General features: G+C 38.8%; 1 pseudogene; it reads right to left on the bottom strand.

Moving 5' to 3' along the window:
• Positions 1-6: 6 nt before the first annotated feature.
• Positions 7-21,559, bottom strand: LOC118650636 (annotated as a pseudogene).
• Positions 21,560-22,145: the final 586 nt, after the last annotated feature.

Here is a 22,145-nt window from a genome sequence, read left to right as displayed (position 1 = left end):
TTGTCTTTAAGATGTATCTGTTACATCTTGCTTCCAAATCCCCGTGTGTAGCCGGTGCCCAGACCGCAGCCCTCAGCACAGGTGCAGATGGGCAGGTGCCCCACTCAACACTCCTGCCCAAGCTGTCGGCCTTTAGGCAGTGGAGCCGCTGAGGCACGGCCTGGAATTCAAATATCCTCTTGGCACCACAGGAGCAATCTGGAATATCCTTTCCTTGAGTTATGTTTTTGCCAGAAATTCCAATGGGGGCAATTCCTCTGCCATAACTGAAAATCTCTTCTGGTTCCAGGGCTATTTTCATTTGAAGCTTCTGGAAAATTTTAACTCCTCTGGTTTCATGTTTTGCCGTGGAATCCAATTCTACCTCAAGTGCTTCAAAACGCCCCCTATAATCTCGGATTCATCTTTTTTTCTGAAATTTCAGGTGCAATCTCATCTTCTGTTTCCATGATGATGTCAACTAATGGGAAGCTGTGGTCTGGGATTGTGTTGTCCAAATTATCTGCGTGCAAGCCTGTTATGTCCCGATCTCCAGTCTGGTGCTCCTTACTGCTGTAATGCACCTCGTGATTGGATGTTTTGGAGCTTAGACAGCCGCAAACCTTGCAGAGATGAGCCCCAGTGTTGATCTGGAAGCACAGGATTCATCTTGACTCTGGGAGAGGATCCTCAGGAGGCATCTCATATGAGTAAAAGTCATTTTCCCTGGGTAGCTGATTTCTAAAAACTTGTTGGGGAACTGCTCACTGCACAGCCACCACTCCAGCTGCCACCTCTGTCAAGCCCAGCCCCCACCCCCTTGCAGCTGGGGCTGCCATGGTGTCCAGAGTACGCTCAAAAGATGCACCACCCTCGCTGGAAGGCAAAAGTTGGGCATCTGGGATCTTTAGTTTTATTAGGCACTTGGGAGGGATTAAACAAATTTTGGTGTATCTATCTATACAAGGGAATACTACTCATTGATAAAAATGAACAATTATCAATACACTCAACAACATGGATGAATCTCAATGAGTGAAAGATGCAAGCAATAAAACAGTGTCTACCATATTTTTGTATTTATATAAAATTATGTAAACTTCAAACTAAGCTATGGCAACAGAAAGTTAGCGCATGAGGGAGGGGCTACAAAGGGTCAGAGGAAAGTTGGAGGTGATCGAAATATGTGTTTTATTGGTGTGGCGATAGTTTCAGGGGTGAACCCATATGCAAAATCTCATCAAATTGTACTCTATGTGGAATTTATTGCTCTTTAATTATACCTCAACAACCTTTTGTTTTTATATTTTTATATTATTTGTTAAAACACATGCACCTGCTTTACTTGGTCTTTTCTCACAGCAAAATTTAATTTTTTCATGGGGACTCAAAAGTCAATATTAGTGATTGGTCATCTTGGACTGTATTGAACCCTACCTTGAACTGAGGCATATGGAGGTCATTTCCCTGTTTCTGTTATTCTCAAGGCAAATATACCGATCTTCATAAAATGTTTTCATCAAGTCTATTATAGTCCAGAAGCTGCAAGTGTGAAACGGGGATGAAAGCATTATAATTAACTAGTTATTAATAATAGAAAAGGAGCAAAGGGAAGGCCAGATATTATAAGCATGTCATTTGGGCAGCTTCACCGGGAAGCTGCAGCTTTATACTCCCCAGGGATCCAACAAAGGGAGATTAGAATGTGCCCAGTAAAGTTGGAATAATACAGGGGAAGATACTTTTTTGTCAGTCACACTTGGGAACAGAGATCACTGGCCAGAATGGGCATAACTACTGCAAGCGCGTGAAGATTTGGAATACTTAATCCCCTGAACAAAGATGTTGGCTCTCTTAGTTCCTCTTGGCATGTTTGACTCATGGCCCAGGTTTGGCTTCCTGGCGTCCTCCCATGTAGCCCATGGCCATGCAGACCCCCATGTGCAATGGACTAATGGACTGCAACTAGCCAGATGCTGTGCCGGACCCAGCTCCAACATGGAAAGGAAACTCTGGACACTGGCTCTGATTTTAGCCCTACTGAAACCCCAGCTGCACTTCTATGACTGGACTAAAGGAAATGGGACTTTGGAAACCAAGGGGTGTAAGTCCATGGAAATAAAGGTTTCTACTATATTGCATCTTCCTGTGGGAGTCTCAGAAAATTCCTTTTCTCAGGATATCTCAAAGACCCCACCCCCAACAGCAACCAGAATAAATGAGCCATGCTCTTCTCAGCTAATATTGACACATAAAATGAATCTAGGAGGTAATGTAATTGGCATTATTGATTATCTTAACTGTTAGCCTCCATATAGTCACTACCAACATTAAGATACATATTTAAATTAAGTTAAATTAAATTAAATTAAATTAAATTAAATTAAATTAAATTAAATAGAACATCAATCCAGCCTAACCTCACCTCCCAGTTTACTAAGCCAGGAGCCTAGCTATGAACATAGAATGATTGGAAAATCAAAGGGCCTGAGACATTTAAAAGGTATTGGTGCCCTAGCTGGTCTGGCTCAGTGAATAGAGCGTAGGCCTGCAGACTGAAGGGTCCCCAGTTCGATTCCAGTCAAGGGCACATGCCCGGGTTGCGGGCTCAGTCCCTAGTGGGGGGCATGCAGGAGGCAGCCGATCAGTGATTCTCTCTCATCATTGATGTTTCTATCTTTCTCTCCCTCTCCCTTCTTCTCTGAAATCAATAAAAATATATATTTTTAAAAAGGTATCGGTACTTGTTCTTAGTCAAGCTCTTTTAATAAATACTCCACCTCAGGTACATTGAAGGAGATTTTGTGCCTTTCAGTTTCAATCAAGGGATTATAAAAAATTAAATTCTGGTCACATTGTATCTTAAAGTTGATTATATCTTAAAGTTTATGATATAAATCAATCCTTACACTCCAAGTGTGAGGATTGGTAAGGACTGTCAGATATAAAGCAACAAAACAGAAGAGCTTTGACAAGTTATAGAAAAGAAACAAGAGTGAAAATCAGAAAATCATACCAGGACATTTCACAATGTAAATATTTTAAAATAAGTTCTTATTTTCTCATAAATAAATATTCATTCCATATGAGCAGCCCTGATTTTTAGTCAGTTCTCAAAGAATACAGATGGTAGGATACAGTTAACCCAATAATAATTTGGTCAGAGGAGTTTTCACAAACTCACCAAAAGGGATTCCTGCTCCAGCCTTACAGATAATGGACAGGCCACCCAACCTGCACATGGCAAATCCACAACAGCCTAGTTCTTCAAGAAACTCGCTGTCATGTACAGTTGCATAAAGAGTTCAAACTACTTCATGCACTTAAAGGATATTAAAAGGTCTTCTTTCAACAATGAATTCAGTCCCACCTATTTACTTTTTGTCAACACTAAGGCTATGGATAATGTATTTATTTTGCAAGCAATATACCTTTTGCCTAAAATAAACCAGCCTTGACTGTGACCTAATAAATATTGTATTTAAGTATTATCTAACTGCAAAATAATATTTTTACAACACTAATTATGAGAGGTACATTACACCGATTTTTTTAGATTTAAAAAATTGTAAAACATACACTTTCTTTAAAGAGGCAATATTAGAGTTCATCTAAAAACTCAAGAATCCTTAAATGATCAGATCATTAATGACACTGTCTTGAAAAAGAAAAAGAGATAAATGGTGTCACAGATAGGCCAAGGACTGATGCATGAATTTAAAGGCGCAAAAATTTCACCAACTTTACAAAACTTATGCATAAGAATTTGGTCAGCACTGTCAGTTCAGATAGTTCTTATATTTTATATGATGGCATTTGTTTAGTTTGCTTCAAGTGTTTTATATAACTTATAAAACTTAATCCCAACAAATTCCCCATAAAATATAGAGAAACACTATGATTAATTTTTATAGTCAGAAAAGTAAAGTTTAAAAATACCTGGTGCAACCCACAACATTTTTATTTAGTAGCAAAGCTTCAGGTATACAACTTCCAAACCAACAGATTTCAGTTTCCCAAGCATTTTTCTTCAAAGGAAAACATTGCCATATATTGTTAAGATGTATGTAAGGATCAAGGCCTTGGACAAAATTATCACAACCTCTATTCATACACTATTTATCTCTAAAGTTCTTGGAACTATTGACAAATTTTCCCTTTTTTGAGGTTAAATGAAGGGACAAGACTCATTTTAAAATATGGAGATTCAAAGTCTAGTGAGGCAATTTGTAATTTTGTTCCAATCTGAGACTTGGCCTGGGAATATCCCTGACAGTCCTAAGGCTTGAAATAGCAACCTCTGCAGCTGTAGCTGGAACTGGGAGCACAGCGGTGGGGCTACTAGGTAATAAGTGTCGGCTGATAAGTGTCTTCTGTTAACAACATAAGGTAGTCCACACAATCCCTTTAAGAATCAGTTAATTTACGTCAGCTTTCTACCAGTAATTTAGTGTAATCTAAACAAGCATATTTTTAATCCTCACCTGAGGATGTTTTCATTGATTTTTAGAGAGAGAGGAAGGGAGAGAGAAAAATAGTGAGAGAGAGAGAGAGAGAGAGAGCCAGACATTGAGGGGAAAGAGAAACATCTATCAGTTGTCACCTTTAATCACCCCTAACTGGGGATCAAACGCTGACCAGGAGTCGAACCTGCAACCTTTTAGTGTATAGGATGACGCTAAAACAACTGAAGCCACCCAGCTAAGACTAAACAAATATTTTTAATATGTCTATTTTTAAATTAGCACTTTCTCTTTTCACTGAAATTCAGGTATAAAAATTTGCTTACGATTTTTTTTACCTTATTAAAACTAGGTATAGTTTTTACTAACATCTAAAGAAGAAACCTATATAGAATTTTTAAAAATATCCAATAATACAAAAACTGATATAAAAATTAAGAGGATAAGGAGAAACCAAGATGGCGGCATAGGTTAACGCCGGAGATCGCTGCCTCAAACAACCACTTCAGAGATATAACTAAAGGACAGAACGGACATCACCCAGAACCACGGGAAGGCTGGCTGAGTGGAAATTCTACAACTAGGAGGAAAGAGAATATCATACCCAGACTCAGAGGAGGCGCAGTGCTGAAGTGAAATACTCAGGTGCGGAGTGCGCGCGCGCGGAGCGGGCTGGCGGCGGAGGGCGCGGTTGTTGTTTTCAATCGGGAGGGAGTTTCAGACTCTGAGCTCCAGATCCGGGCGAGTCTCTGGGGACCGAGACTCAAACGGGAGAAACGGGACTGTCTGGCTTCGGTCGGAACTCGAAGGCAGCTTTCTCTCCGAGGTTTGCAGCCATTGCTGGGGCTCTGAGAGGCAGAGCCCCTGGGGAAGGAACTGAGAGTCGCCATAACTGCTTGTTCCGCCCGCCCTGTAGATCCCCGGGGACCCGCCCTGCCCAAGCCCTGCACAGAACCATTTGCCGGATAGCCTCAGGCAAACGCTAGATTAGCACCGCCCTAGAGATCCAGCACAGAAGCCCTCCCACTACAGACACAGCAGACTCTCATAGCCAGTTAGCCTGGAGGTCAAATCACCCCGGTATTGCCGACATCAATCAAGGCTTAAAGGCAACAAGACTGCGGACAAAGACCACTAGGGGGTGCACCAAGAAAGCATAAAAAATGCGGAGACAAAGAAACAGGACAAAACTGTCAATGGAGGATATTGAGTTCAGAACCACACTTTTAAGGTCTCTTAAGAACTGTCTAGAAGCTGCCGATAAACTTAGTAAGGCCCTCGAAAAGACTGGTGAGACCGCCGATAAATGTAGTGAGATCCTCAAGAAATCTAATGAGACCCTCGATGTTGTGATAAAGAACCAACTAGAAATTAAGCATACACTGACTGAAATAAAGAATATTATACAGACACCCAACAGCAGACCAGAGGAGTGCAAGAATCAAGTCAAAGATTCGAAATGCGAAGAAGCAAAAAACACCCAACTGGAAAAGCAAAATGAAAAAAGAATCAGAAAATATGAAGATAGTGTAAGGAGCCTCTGGGACAGCTTCAAGCGCACCAACATCAGAATTATAGGGGTGCCAGAGGATGAGAGAGAGCAAGATATTGAAAACCTATTTAAAGAAATAATGGCAGAAAACTTCCCCCACCTGGTGAAAGAAATAGACCTACAGGTCCAGGAAGCGCAGAGAACCCCAAACAAAAGGAATCCAAAGAGGACCACACCAAGACACATCATAATTAAAATGCCAAGAGCAAAAGACAAAGAGAGAATCTTAAAAGCAGCAAGAGAAAGAAACCCAGTTACCTACAAGGGAATACCCATACGACTGTCAGCTGATTTCTCAACAGAAACTTTGCAGGCCAGAAGGGAATGGCAAGAAATATTCAAAGTGATGAATACCAAGAACCTACAACCAAGATTACTTTATCCAGCAAAGCTATCATTCAGAACGGAAGGTCAGATAAAGAGCTTCACAGATAAGGAAAAGCTAAAGGAGTTCATCACCACCAAACCAGTATTATATGAAATGCTGAAAGGTATACTTTAAGAAGAGGAAGAAGAAAAAAAAAAGGTAAAGATACAAATTATGAACAACAAATATGCATCTATCAACAAGTGAATCTAAGAATCAAGTGAATAAATAATCTGGTGATCATAATAGAATCAGGGACATAGAAAGGGAATGGACTGACTATTCTTGGGGGGGAAAGGGGTGTGGGAGATTCGGGAAGAGACTGGACAAAAATCGTGCACCTATGGAAGAGGACAGTGGGTGGGGAGTGAGGGCGGAGGGTGGGGCGGGAGCTGGGAGGAGTGGAGTTATGGGGGGAAAAAAAGAGGAACAAATGTAATAATCTGAACAATAAAGATTTAATTAAAAAAAAATTAAGAGGATAATATGTTATTCTGGGGTGAGGAGCATGTTAGACAGAATTAAACATTAGAAAAGAAGTTAATATGCCATTATTTTGAACTATTTTAATTTTTTTCCTTTGGAATAGTTTCTGTATTTCTAGCGTTTGAGCAAGTTTGTTACATATACAAACTTAAACATATCACTAAGTTTTTATATCTCACGTCAAGTGAGGAAATGGGTAGCTATTTGGGATACCATTGTAATTAGCTAGTTATTAATAATAGGAAAGGAGCAAAGGAAAGGCCAGGCATTTTAGGCATGTCATTTGGGCAGCTTCACCAGGAAACTACTTTACACTCCCCAGGGGTCCAACAAAGGGAAGAGGGAAGACAGATGCATGCTCAGTGAACTTGGGGGGACTAGGAAGGTGCTTGCTGTCAATCACACCTAAGAATGGCCAGAATGGCATGCCCACTGCAAGCATGCTAACATTTGGGAATACACAATCCCCTAAATAAAGGCGTTTACTCACTTGGGCTCTTGGGACTTAATTCCCTGAACTAAGAAGTTTGCTCTCTTGGCTCTCTTGGGATTCCTGTGGCGCAGAGCTTTCGGGATTCTTTTGCTCCTGCTTCCCTGCATTCACCCACATGGCCCATGCCCATGCGGACAGCACACACAATGGACTGATGGACTGCAACTAGCCTGATGCTGAATTGGACCTGCTCCACCACAGAAAGAAAGCTCTGGACACTGGTTTTGCTTCTACCTTTAAGAAACCCCAGCTACACGTCTTTTATGATTGGACTAAGGGAAATGGGACTTTGGAAACCCAGGGGTATAATTCCCCAGAAATAAAGCTTTCTACCATATCTCATCCTCCCCTGGGTGCCTCTGGAAATGCTTATTCCAGTGGTACCCCAAGAACCCCACTCCCCGGAGGCCCATTTTTCTCCAATAACTGTTGCAGAGGGCAGCTGGCTTGCTTTGGCCTCATTGAATATTGCAGATATAATCTTGTGAATTTAGATTCATTAAAATTAATAATGGAAGGATAGGACCAGAAAAAAACTGCACTTTTAATTTTTACTACAATTAGCTTTTAATGTAAACTAAAATGATATTTCAGATTATTTTTTTAGAAAGTCCTGCCAGTCTCATGTTTAAAACATCAACTTGTTATTATCTAGATAATTTAAATTGTTTCTTAAGAAAGGAGTTGGGGAGAGAAAGAAGAGTTAATATTTTGCACAAAGCAGTTGTCAGTTATCAAAGATGTCTGTCTGTTGATGTTGTACTGAAAATATCAAAGTTCATGCTAAGTGTATGTATATGAATGTTTTTCTCTGGAACTGTAATTTTCACTTGTAAGGATAAATTTCCCAATTTAGCATATAATTTGACTAGATTAAAATTGTGTCTCTCCAAAGCGTGTGTGTGCCTGTGTGTGTGTGTGTGTGTGTGTGTGCACTTCCCTCAGGATCATTCCAAGGCTGTGCAGGAATGAGATTTTTCTTCTGACTCTCACATTTTAAAATAGCTCACATAAATTAGGCAGGAACTGCCAACTTTTTTGGTTTATAATTCTCTCTTTGTGCTAATGCTGGTAGAGGGGGCATGAGGGAAATGGGGCCATGGGAAAACAATAGGTCCTTTCTTATCTTATTTATCATTCTACATAAACTAGAAGAAAGACAAGAGAGGGAGAAAGAAGGAAGAGAGTGGGGGTGGGAGAGAGAGAGAGAGAGAGAGAGAGAGAGAGAGGGAGGTTTTCACTAACAGCACCTGAGAAAACACTGACTGAATTGAATTTTTTCATCCCTCTGGCAAACCTGCATGTGCTCTTTGTTTTGGTTAGCCTCAGACAGGAGTTTTTTGTCTGTGCTCACTAGCCACCTCAGCTCTGACAATTTCAAATTAGGTCACTATTTATAATTCAAGGTATGTGTGAAAAACAAACGGAGGCGGTTGCTCTAAGGTAAAGACATTTAGTAAAAAAGAGACAGGGATGCCTTTCTTGAATAAAGTGACATTTTTAGTTATTTTTCTAAGTCTATTTCCCTTGAGGTACCCTTGGGTCACCAGTGGAGAAGAACTAAAAGAATCCTAAACATCCCCTGTGGGTCCCTATTGAGTCCCCAGATGTATTTTTTTTTTCAAGTAGTTTGTTACTTGTAGGAAGGGTGAACATCTTAATTATTCAATAACTCCTCAAGTTCTACCCAAATGAAGTGTCAAAGAAATAATTTTCCCTTACTTTAATCTTATGTAGCTTGCATTTGATTATACATTTTACCAAAGATTGATTGCTCAACTTCAGGTTTAATTTTAAGATTTAAATGACTGGCTTTTTACCTTACTGTCTTGTATGGCCTGCTTTCTCAACCCCTTGCGACACTAATGAGTCTTAAGGGATATGCCTTTCTCCCCTTTGTTTTTAGGTGCCCCTCTACTGAGGCCTATGGGACCCATACTCTCATAACTTGGGATACAAACCTGTCATAAAACATAAAGTCCAGACATATAAATATGGTAGACTTTTGCTAAAAGTCAGATTTGTACCTTCAGTCTACATGGACTTTATAGCACAAATAGAACCCATTTTTTCCTGTTTTAAAATAAGAAATTGTAGTCTCTTGAGTTGTAGAGTCTCTGTAAGAACAACAGAAGGAACACTCAGCTAATGTCAGTGTCCATATGCTTCATTAAAGTGACCAGATGTCCTCCATTTGTCAAGAGGGACAGAGGGTTTTTTTTTTTTCTCATTTCTGCTTATTTCCTCTAAAAAGTCTATCATGGATACATTTGCTGGCTCTCCTCCCAACTCTTAGTCATTCAGGCCTTGCTCTAAGAACACAATAATTGATAACCTAGTGCTTTGCGCTTTGGGACGTGAGGAAATTAAAAATTTTGTTGCTCCTTTGTGGGTTCTGTCGTTTATTGTGTAAAAACGTATATCAGAATTCTCATCCTGCCTATGTAGTCATATAAAGTAAATTAATAATTTAAAGCAGGCAAGATCCTGTTACTGGGTGAAGTGTGTGTGTGTGTGTGTGTGTGTGTGTGTGTGTGTGTGTGTGTGGTGAGGTGGGGGCGGGGGGTGTCCTCTTCCCCACTGGATGCTGCTGCTGGGGGTGGAGTCCTTGCATATTCCGAGAAAAGGAATTTTCTGAGACTCGCACGAAAGGATGGGATATGGTAGAAAGCTCTATTTCTGTGAAATTACACTCCCAGGTTTCCAAAGCCCCATTTCCCTTAGTCCAGTCACAGAAGCGTAGCAGTAGGGCTAAAATCAGAGCCAGTGTACAGCGTTTTCTTTCCATATTGGAGTAGGGTCCAGTGCAGCATTAGGCTAGCTGCAGTCCATTAGTACATTGTGTATGGGCCACACAAGTGAATTCAAGGAAGCAGGAGCGAAAGGGCCCCGCAGATGAGGAGTGAAGCATAATGCTCCAAGAGGAACTAGACAGTGGACTTCTTTGCTCAGGGGATTATAAATTCCAAATTTCTGCAAGTGGCCACACCCATCCTGGCCAACCATCTCTGTCCCCGGGTGTGATTGACAGACAAGTACCGTCCCTATGTCATCCCAACTTTACTGAGTATGTGTCCATTTTCCCTTGGTTGGATTCCTCCCCCAGTGTTTTGCAGGGAACATTCCTATAATGTCTGGCCTTGCCTTTGTTCATTTCCTATTATTAAAAACTTAATTACAATGGTATCACACCAACACATATTTTAAATCTTTTAAGTACTGAATTAAATAATAAAATGTGATCTCTTTACATAACTACTGTCAGGAAAAAATTGTCCGAGATTTGGAAATGGAAGAAAGGGACTACTGGATGTCTTTCAGATGAGGGCTGGGAGTTGTCTGTTGGACTCTTTAATGATTATCAGATCCTTAAGGGGTGTGCACCTTTGAGTAATTTTGTATTGATTAGGTCAGGTATTTGTAAACATTTTAGTCTCAGAATCTTATAATGTTCTTAAAAATTGAGGACCCATGAAAAGTTCAATTTATATGGGTTTTATCTATTGATATTTAGCATATACATTAAAACTAAGAAATTAAAATGTATATTTGTTCATTTATTTTTAATACCAATAATAAATCAATCACCTTTTAACATAGGCACCTGCTTATTTTTAACAAAATGATTATATTTTTTCAAAATGAAATGCTTAGAGGAAGAGCAACATTATTTTACAATTTTGCAAATTTCATTAATGTTTGGCTTGATAGAAGACAGCTGGATTCTCTTGTCTGCTCCCACTTTCAATTAATTTCAGTTCTTTTAGTTGGAGTACATTAAAAAAAATCTAACCGCACACAGAGATATAGTTAGAACAGAAAGGAATATTAAAGAGCCCTTTAATATAATTTTGCATGTTCTTTATATTATGCCTTGGTTGACAAATGGTAGTTTCTTGAAGGTTACTGGCAATGTGGAATCTGGAAATATACCAATGAACTTTTCAAAGCGTTCCTTTTAAATGTATTTATCTTGTACTTTAAATGGATCATTTATGTATGTTTGATAATATAACATTGTGCATTGGTCATTTAGAAAACAATGGTTTGTGGATATAAGCACATTTTCTAAATGTTGACACATTTGACTTGCAATATTTTAAAAAATCAAATTTATTCATATTACTATCAATCTCAGCAGCCATTTTTTCAAATTATATGAATGAAGCGAAACACATATTTATTGTTGTTTAGAGAATAAGTGTAAAATGAACATGCCATTGATACCAGTGTAATTAGCTAGTTATTATTAATAGGAAAGGAGCAAAGGGAAGGCCAGACGTTATAGGCATATCGTTTGGGCAGCTTCACCAGGAAGCTGCAATTTCACAGTCCCTAGGGAACCACCAACACATTCCCCCACCCCCCAGATCACAAGGGGAAGGTGTCCAACAAAGGGGAAATAGACACACGTGCAGTGAAATTGAAGTGACTAGGGAAGGTGTCTACTAGTCACACGTGAGAACAGAGATCACTGGCCAGGATCAGCATGGCCACTGCAAGCCCATGAACATTTGGTAACACATAATCCCCTAAACAAAGAAATTCTCTTGTTGCTCTTGGCTCTTGGCTCATGGGGCTCTCTCATTCACTCTTCCTTGCGGACCCACATGCAATGTACTGATGGACTGCTAAGCTAGCCTGAGGCTGCATTGGACACTGCTCCAATATGGAATGGAAACTCTGGCACTGACTCTGATTCTAGCCTTATTGAATCCACAGCTACACTTCTTCATTGGCAGGAAAAGGGGGAATGGGATCTTGGAAACTCAGGGATATAATTCCACAGAAATAAAGCTTTCTACAGCATTTCATCCTCCTGTGTGAGCCTCAGAAAATGCTTTTACTCAGGATATTGCTAGGATTCCACTCCCGCTAGCAACATGTGGAGACAAGGACCTCTCCCTACTGGTTAACACCATTAGACCCAGGGAACCCACTAAAATATATATATTTTAAAGGGATGATTGCCCAAGTATGTAAAACTATAAGTACAAAGGTATTCATCACAGTATTGTTTATAATAAAGATTGGAAATAACCTAACAGATTTTCCTTAATAGATAACTTGTTAAATAAAGTGTGTGAATACAAAGAAAACAACAACAGCAAAAACCAGATTATTTTATACCCACTAAAATACTGTATGTGTGTGTGTGTTTAATGTCAAAAAGTGATCACCCCAGTATGTCTAGTATCCATCTGACATTATACATAGTTATTATAGTATTATTGACTATATTTCCTATACTGGACTTTACATCTCCGTGACTATTTTTATAACTGGCAATTTGTTCATATTAATCCCTTTTACCTTTTTTCACCTATCCTCCCACTTCTACCTACTGTCTAGTGACCATCACTTTGTCTCTGTATCTATGAATTTGTTTCTGTTTTGTTTGTTCATTTATTTATTTACTTATTAGATTCCACATATAAATGAAATCATATGGTATGGTATTTGTAACTGACTTATTTCACTTAGTATAGCACCTTCTAGGCCCATCCATGTTGTTGTAAATAGCAATATTTCACCCTTTTGAATAGCTGAGTAATATTCCATTGTGTATATATATATATATATTCCACATGTTCTTTATCCACTTGTCTATTGGTGGACACTGAGATTGCTTTCATATCTTGGCTATTGTAAGTAATGCTGCAATGAACATAGAGAGGCAGGATAGAAACTCTTAGGGAAAGCTCCTGACAAGTGGAATGAGGAAGTCGAAGTGGATATCACAGGCCAATAAGCTGCTAGGTCCCCTCACCAGAGCCCCCACCTTCATGCAGGATCAAAGGGAAACAGTCAATAGCACGAAGTTCCTGTGGTAGTAGCAGAAGGCAACAACGAGAACTGACTAAAACTACATCAATCCAAGATAGAGGAAAGGTGACCAGAGAATAGCCCCAAAGCTCATTATGTCAACATTGTAATGAAAACTGACACCACAAGTAGAAGGGGGATGAGGGGAATGAATGCTAAGACACCCTATTAGAAACAAAACCCTCTCCTAACCAAAGTCAGAATTTGGAACCACAAAGTTGAGAAACAACCCACCCACCCTTGGAACCACAGAAAATCCCCAAAACTGAATGATAGTGGCACACAACTCAGTCCCTAGTTCACTACGTCCACTCAGATGTGTACTTTCACTTATTTCAAGTGGGGTACTGTGAGACTTGCAGCCAGGGGGGCCAGACAGCAGCCAGTCCTGGGCTCACCCCCTGATCCTGTCTCCAAGAACCCTCTCTTTCTCTGCCTAAATAGAAATTGCTTTAGCTCACACTTTGACTCATTCATGAATTCTTTCTTGTGTGAGTCAAGAGCCTGGAGGTCCAACCATGCCAGGGGAGGGCAGCCAAGACTCAGAACTAGCCCAGTAATAATGAGTGAATATATCTTCTCAAATTATTGTTTTGGACTAAAAGAGAATAATTTTAACCAACTATTTTACATTATAAAGAAATATATTAATAATTGTGAGTATACTAGAAATACTCATGTATGCCATTGTATACATTTTCCATTCATAGAACAGAAGAAATATTCAATAGTTGTATGTCTTTTCTTAAAGGATGGCATACATATACATTTCTTGTAAAACTATTGAAAATTATTTTAAAATATATTTCCTAAGTACACTTAAAGAGTTTTTTTTTTAAATAGTTTTTCTTTATATTCAATTTAAGTTTCTGAGTACTCAAGAGCAGCCATAATAGAATTTAAAAATCACTAAAATGATGATTCAGCAGAACTGGGCTCTCAGAGCTAATAGCTAGAAAAGTATCTCATGAGTAAAACTAAACTGCTGATATACAGGATCTCTGAGTCCTCTAAATTCATAATAAAAGAGAAATTTCTATTCTTTTTAAAGAATTACCTTTCTTTTTCTTTTTTTTAAAGTAAAATCATGTAACCGCAAATTGATTGAGATAGAATAATATGTATATTTTAATATATTTTCATTTTCTAAAAATAAGCAAAGGGTCTATATTGAATTTCTAATTTAAAAAAATTTCATTGTATTGTATAATGTGTTTTTGAAGCCAAAACTGAAATGTTTTAGAGGCCTAACCCAGTGTAGAAGATTGGTATTATTATTGCATCCACAGAAGTCATAGCTTCTTATTTGGCTATATACCAATACAGGAAGAGAAAAACCAAACAAAAGATTTAAAACATTTAAAAAGCCAACCTGAAAATAATTTTTATCTTAATCATAACTTTTCATCTTAATGGTAAATAATTTTCATCTTAATGATGAAGTAATTTTTACTATCCAAGAATCTTTCTATATCTCAGTTGTCAAAAAAACAAAACAGTTTTACTGTCTCCAAACAATGTCTGGCTTATTTTTCATGTATCCCCATTTTGCTACCATGTTTAATGATAATTAAAGAAAATTTAAATAGATCTCTCACTAAAAACAAATAGGCAAACAGCAGCAAAAAGAACAATAAAATATCTGTCTCTCACTAAAACCAATAAAATATTGTTTTAATTTCTTGGCAACTATGGTAAAGTTTTTGTTGTTGTTTAAATCATATGCACCTAGGTGTTACTGGATAGGAGGTCCTGGCTGCTAATGGGGGTGGGGTGGATTTTTTCTGATATTCCAAGAGATAAGAATTTTTAAGACTTGCATGGGAGGATGAGGTAGTGTAGAAAGATTTATTTCTCTGGAATCAAACCCCTGAGTTTCCAAAGTCCCATGTCCCTCAGTTCCACCAAGAAAGAAGTCCAATTTTTGCCTTTAGCAGGGCTAAAATCAGAGCAGTGTCCGTTTCCTTTCCATGGCTGCACAGTCCAATACAGCAACAGGCTACATTAATTTGGGTTTCCTGCTGCAGTCCATCAATCTGTTGTGGGCCATGTGGGCGGATGAAAGGAAGCCAGAGCAAAAGAGCCCCATGAGTCAAGAGTCACAAGAGAAAGAGAACTTCTTTGTTTAAGAGATTAGTATTCCCAATTTTGTGTGTACTTGCAGCAGCCATACTCATTTTGACCAATCATCTCTGTTCCCAGGTTTGACTGACAAGCAAGTATCTTTCCTATGTTACCCCCACTTTATTGGGCATGTGTCTATCTTCCCTTTGTTCGGCCCCTCTCCCCAGTGTTTTGCAGGGAATAAGCTAGTGGTTCCTTGGGAAATGCAAAGTTGCAACTTCCTGGTGAAGCTGCCCAAATGATGCCTATAATGTCTGGCTTTCCTCTTTGCTTCTTTTCTGTTATTAATAATTAGCTGATTACAACAGTATCATAAGGAGGATTTAAAGTGTTGTAAATTTGGGAGGAAAATTCACAGAATTTGGGGTTTTGGTTCATGTGGATTCACCCAGTCTAGTTTTATTTAAGTTAGGTTTCAAATGAATCCAAAATTTCTAAACAAGGCCTGATATTGCTGCCAATATTTGCATGAGTGTAAACTATTATTATCCCTAATGATAACAAAAGCAAGCATTATGCATTTCTAAGTACTCATTGCACATAAAATGCTTAATGGCATTTTCAATTTTTGAAGGAGCTGCTTTTATGGTATATGAATTAGAACATACTGAACTAAAAAGTTGATTTTATAAAATTTTAGCATTAGGAAGATGGAAACAAACAATTTAGGCCCATTAAAAAAACATGATCACTTATTAGGGACAAATGAAAAAGTATACATTTTTATCATGTGTTAAATCATACATGTTTTTATATGCCCTACAACAATCTGAATACTATTGAAGAAATTATTTTTCTAAGAAGTGCTTTGTTTGATATTAATGCATGTACATTGGAAAATGTTTTCTTTCTTTCCAGTACATTTGTTTATATGTTTTCACTAGAAGCCCAGTGCACAAAAATTCATGCACTGAGGGGTGGGAGGAGTCCATCAGCCTGGCTTGTGGCTGAGCGGAGCTCCCCCTTTGGGAGCGCACTGACCACAGGGGGCAGCTCCTGCATTGAGCGTCTGCTCTCTGGTGGTCAGTGCACTTCATAGTGACCAGTCATTCCTGGGGGTTCTGACCTTAAGGTCAATTTGCATATTATCATTTTATTATATAGGATAGCAAATTACTTGCTTTCCAGCCATATCTCTTATAATGTCTTGCTAAAGAAAAGTGTAGGCAAACTATATAGAGTATGATGGTATGAAGGGTGAAGGGAGTTTTCACAATGAATTAATTATATTTATGTAGTACTTTTATTTACAAAGCTATTTACATACAGTTCTCCATTGCTCATTAAAACAACTCCACTGTGCAAATATTATCTACAGTGATCAGATGACGACACTGTGGCCCAGAGAGATGAACAATTCCTAGTTATCTGGTGAATTTAAAAAAAGTGTCACCTCTTCTGACCTCCTATCGAATGTTCTTTTCACTACCACACTGAGGGAGAGGATCATTAACTCAAACACTGGAGGCTATCATGCTGACATGAATCCTTGATCACAATTGACCTAAATTATTCTGATCTACAACGGTTTAAATTAAAATCCAACAAATAATTGCTCAATTTCACTTTATGCTGACTACAGAGACCTGGCCTTAGAGGGCCTGAAAAGGAAAATCTATTACTCAGAAAATAAAGAAAAGCTTTTATTGAATTGAATTAAAGTGATTCATTTATTTTTTTTTCTTCTTTAAAGATCTTTTCATTGATTGTTATTTTTAAAAATCCCTTAGGAAATTCTTTATAAATGAATAAGGTTGATTTTGTGATAAAACTAAGTTCTGCTACTTACTTTTTTCCTCCCTGGGAGTGCTTGGAACTTTTTCCCTCTTCACATCTACTTTTACTTCATCTATACATCCCCAAGTAGCTTTTTTTCATTCTTTCTACCCTTTAATCTCTTTTCTGCTCACCTTAGGTGAGCTTACTGCAAAGATCCACTTGTTGTAGGGTATTTAAGAGTAAAAATTTAAAGAACAGAGTAATGTATTTAATATTCATCCACTATTGATTCTGCCTTTATAAGCATATATTGAGCTGAAATATTTTTTATTATAGTCAAATTTTTACTCAGTGTCTCATGCTGTTGAACAAAATCTTTTGAGATTTTACTTAGTGTAGGGGTCTGCCCTAAGTACTGGGAATTAAAAGATGATTGGGACCCAGTCTTTGATCTTGAGAAGCCTTGAGTTCAGTAAAATATTCTAGGTTAGTAAGTTGGCATGCTTATTTTTGGCCTATTTTCAGATTATTACCACAATTTTTAATAGGTCTTTGATTTAGCCATGACTCTGTGACTGACACTCCACACAAGGGCATTTCATTGGTTATATTACATTGGAAGGGAAAGGATGGGTAGATGGATAGACCACTAGGCCTCTGTGGGCAATAAAAGCCAACTTAACAAAGAATGGGTTGCTTACACAGACTCAGTATAGTCAATCATGGAAAAGTTAGAGTTTGAAGAACCATAGTTAATTATGTATTAAAGAAAAATTACAACTCATTTTCTGACATTCCGTCTGACTGATTTAATTACTTTTTTTTTCATTTTTTAAAAACTGGTTTGAATTTCCTAGCTGCTATCACTACAAAACCTGTGTCTTGTTAGTTCAGAGGGATAATACTTTGAAGAGATTTATATAAATCATTTCAGACACATATCAATACTAAGGTTTTTTCATAATCATTATTAAATATTGTCTAGCTGTGAAGTAGGATTTTTTCCAAGATTTCCAAATGGTTACTAAAAACAGTGAAACCCTATATTTTATTGGCAAAGAGCTATAAGGATTTGTCCCTTCATCAAGAATTGCTATATGCTTTAGTGTATAAATTGTTTATACGTTTACTACACCCTCCACCCAAATCTGTTCCACTTGAGTGTGAGTGCAGGTTCTTTGCTTACGGTCTCCTAGGCAGTACAGGCCTCTACAACTCACATGTGACTGAAGCCAAGATGAGATGAGAGTGTGATCTGATCACAAATGGAAATGTTTAAACATTGTCGGCATGGATCCACTCAAAGTTACTGGGTTTCCACTTGAGATGGAGCCTAGAAATGTATTTTAAATGACATTCCATCTTCCCTTCTGCTTGTCTCTGAAAACCCTTGCCTGTCTCTTGTAGCCGATGTGACATATAAACTCCTCCAGGAGGACAGGCAGACAAGCACAGGGTTTGGTTCCCAGCCAGCTTTGTTCCAACAGTTGTACGAGTGCCACATTCATGAAGCAAATGCTCACTTTCTGGCCCCACTACAGTATTCCAAGTTTTCTTTCCAGATGGCTGTGCAGCCTCAGCTCCACCAGCAGGCTCCAGTCTTTATCTACCCAACAAAAGACACATCTGCTTGACCGTGGAATATTAGCATAGCATTTCTCATCACAATACCAAGAATCATGCAACTGGAGATATACATGTAAAAGACAATCTTGAGAAGTTAATAGTGGCATGGAATTGTTTTTTCTTGGCCACCCAGCCTAAGAAATGATATGTCCTATCTTTAATGTCAGGAGGATACATTCTTTCATTTAAACATTCAATCAGTTATTAAAAAATCATTTGCTGAGAACCATTCTCTGTGCTAGTTGCTGGAGATATGGAAACAAATGAGACATGTTTCATTTCTATAGGCCATCCTATATAATAAAAGCCTAATATGCTAAGTATCTGGTTGTCTGATCGTGCATTCAACCAATTAAAGCATAATATGCTAATGATATGTTAAGGCTGCTCAACCACTAGCTATGACATGCACTGATCACCAGGGAACAGACAGTCAACTGGTTGACCAATCACTATGACTTGCACTGACCAGGGGGCAGATGCTCTGACCAGTAGGTTAGCTTGCTGCTGAGATCCAGCCAATCGGGACTTAGCGAGATGGGCCGGACATGCCCTGGAGCCTTCCCATAGTCCCTCCCTGGATGGCCAACCTCTCGCATCCCTCCCTGGCCCTGATCGTGCACTGGTGGGGTCCCTTGGCCTGGCCTGCGCCCTCTCACAAACTGAGACTCCTTGGGGGATATCGGAGAGCCAGTTTTGGCCTAATCCCACAGGCCAGGCCAAGGGACCCCACTGGTGCACGAATTCATGCACCAGGCCACTAGTAGACTTATAAACAAGTATGAGACAGATTGAGGAGGAAACGCCTGAAGGTAACAGAAGAGGCAGAGTAAACAACATTGCTCTGAGGAGGGAAAACTGTAGAAGCAGGGAAGGCTCCACAGAGGAAAGGCCTTCTGCTGAGCACTTGCTGGTTCTGACTGATTGATTTGTTTCTGTTTCTTATTGTCTCCCAAAGTGAAGGAAATACCTTACTCAACCTAACATTCATAATTTAACTTCATGCGAATGACCTATTTTAATCCCCACAATAAATGCCTGGTATGTGTGTGATTCCTTTTTACATATGAGAAAGCTGACCCTCAGAGATTAAGTGACTTACTCAAGGTCACATAGCTGGTAATTGGAGAAACTGGAGCTAAAAATACTCTCCTGGCACCGATTCTCCTGCTTTTTTTCACCAACATGCAGTCTGTACTTAATGGAATTTTGGCTTCATAGCCATAACATTTTGTGACTTAAAGTCAGCTCACAACTGATTATCCAATTTGATTTTGGTTGACCCAAATGCTAAAGAATTTCTCCCTGTTTTGTTTTTTTTTTTAATCTAAGTATTAAAAGAACAAAGAAAATTACAGAAGTAATGTTTATTGTGTAATTATTAAACACCAGGCACGGTATTTGTACTTGAGAGATTTTACTCATAATAATTTTATAATAGGGCACTTTGTTTCCATTTTATAGATAAGCAACCGAATCTTGGAGTAATGGAGTAACTTGCCCAAAGTTGCACGCTATGCATGTAGAAGAGCTTGGATTTAGTCCCAGTCGTCTGATTCCAGAACTCAGAGACTTCACCACTAATATCTGATGAGACACAGCGTTAGTCCATTCTGATAGCTCAAGAATTAATGAAGCCGGGACCGGTTTGGCTCAGTGGATAGAGCGTAGGCCTGCGGACTGGGGGGTCCCAGGTTCGATTCCGGTCAGGGGCATGTGCCTGGATTGCGGGCACATCCCCAGTGGGGGGTGTGCAGGAGGCAGCTGATTGATGTTTCTCTCTCATCGATGTCCTGGCTCTCTGTCTCTCTCCCTTCCTCTCTGTGGAAAATCAATAAAATATATTAAAAAAAAAAAAAAAGAATTAATGAAACAAATGGCCCACACTATCTGGAGAGCCTTTCTAGACTTTTAAAAATATAAGATTATTCTACTGTATAAACCTGAATGGAATGTAGAAAAGATGTGATATTGGGAAGCCTATACTATGCTTTTTCCCCATTCATCACTATATCTGTTTTAAAACAGAAGATGTTGCAATAGCTTCAGATTTATGCATAACACATTTGCATATTAGTGATGGCTTTTAGACAGCAAAGCAAGTGTACGTAGTGTGTGCTGAATGCCCCCGCATCCATCTCTTCCGTTCACATTGTCCGATAAGTGTTTTCCCAAAAATATAGTGGTGATACCTTGTCACTATCACTTTGGCTTACCTTCTAGATTTGGCCAAGAACTAGGAGAATCTGTCGTTTCAACTTTTCAAATTTGTTTGTATTTCTCTATCTTCAAAGGGTTTCTGGATTTTTCTCTGCAGAGCACGTAGGAAAAAGAGGAGAAAAGTTGGGAGAAAGAAGAAAAGAGACAATATAAATTCCTGGAGTCGGAGAATCAGGGTGCCTTCTTTTAATTCATGACTCTAAATTGGGCTCCGTAGATGCTAAATTAGAGTGTTGTCATCTAGTAGACTTAGAGATGTCTGGATTCTCAGAGGAACATTGTGGTTAGTGTGGTATTTTACACAATATTAGAAACTAGTGATGAAAAGAACTTGTGGATGAGTCAGCCATTTAGTGCAGCAAATGCTCTGGTTCTTGTTCATTAAATAAAATAACAACAACAAACAAACAAAAGTAAATAAAATATAAACACCCACTATGACACAGAATAGACTTACAGAATATCTGTTTAAATTTTTAAATATATATATACTAGAGGCCTGCGCAAGAAATTTGTGCACAGGTAGGGTCCCTAGGCTGGCCGCTGCCACTGGTCGCCCTCTGTGTGTGGGACAACCAGCGAGGCAATTGGGGCTCCAGTGCTGCCCGTGTCCGCAGCCACGCACTTCCAGTTCCCCATTCTCCATCAGATGTTCGGAGTCTGCCGTCCGGAGGGAGGAACTGAGAGGTTGGTAGCTCCTGCATTGAGCGTTTGCCCCCTGGTGGTCAGTGCACGTCATAGCCGACTGGTCTTTCTGCCATCCGGTTGATTTGCATATTACACTTTTATATATATATAAAAGATTCTTGAACCAATTTCTAGATTGTTTATGCTTTAGTCATGTGATAGGTCAGGGATCTAACTGTATTTGAAAAAACTAAACAGGCAACATTTGTCCTAATTGGAAAGCCAGATTTCATAGCAATTATAGTACATGGATTAAATAGCAATTGAAGGGCAGAGGAAATACCAAGAAGTCCATGCACCTGTTACCGATGAGTGTCGCAGGCTAAGGGTGTGTGAGCTATTCCATGAATCAGGATCAAAAAACAAAACTTAAACCTAAGAAGAAAAAAGACCGTCATTGGCATGGGGTAGCACTTGATTTAATCAGACACCTTACATTGAGGGTATATATTTATGTTGAAAATAAATTAAATATTGAAGTTCTTTCTGAATATTGAAGATCTTTCATGCAGGCTTAATTTTCCTAATGGTTAAATTAATAGCAACTAGTTCACCATCCAGGTAATTCAGGGAAGTCATGTTAGCCTAAAATGAACATGCCTC

This window comes from Myotis myotis, unplaced genomic scaffold, assembly GCF_014108235.1.
Source record: "Myotis myotis isolate mMyoMyo1 unplaced genomic scaffold, mMyoMyo1.p scaffold_m19_p_3, whole genome shotgun sequence".
Classification (NCBI taxonomy): domain Eukaryota; kingdom Metazoa; phylum Chordata; class Mammalia; order Chiroptera; family Vespertilionidae; genus Myotis; species Myotis myotis.
This window is presented reverse-complemented; position numbering and strand designations above follow the sequence as displayed.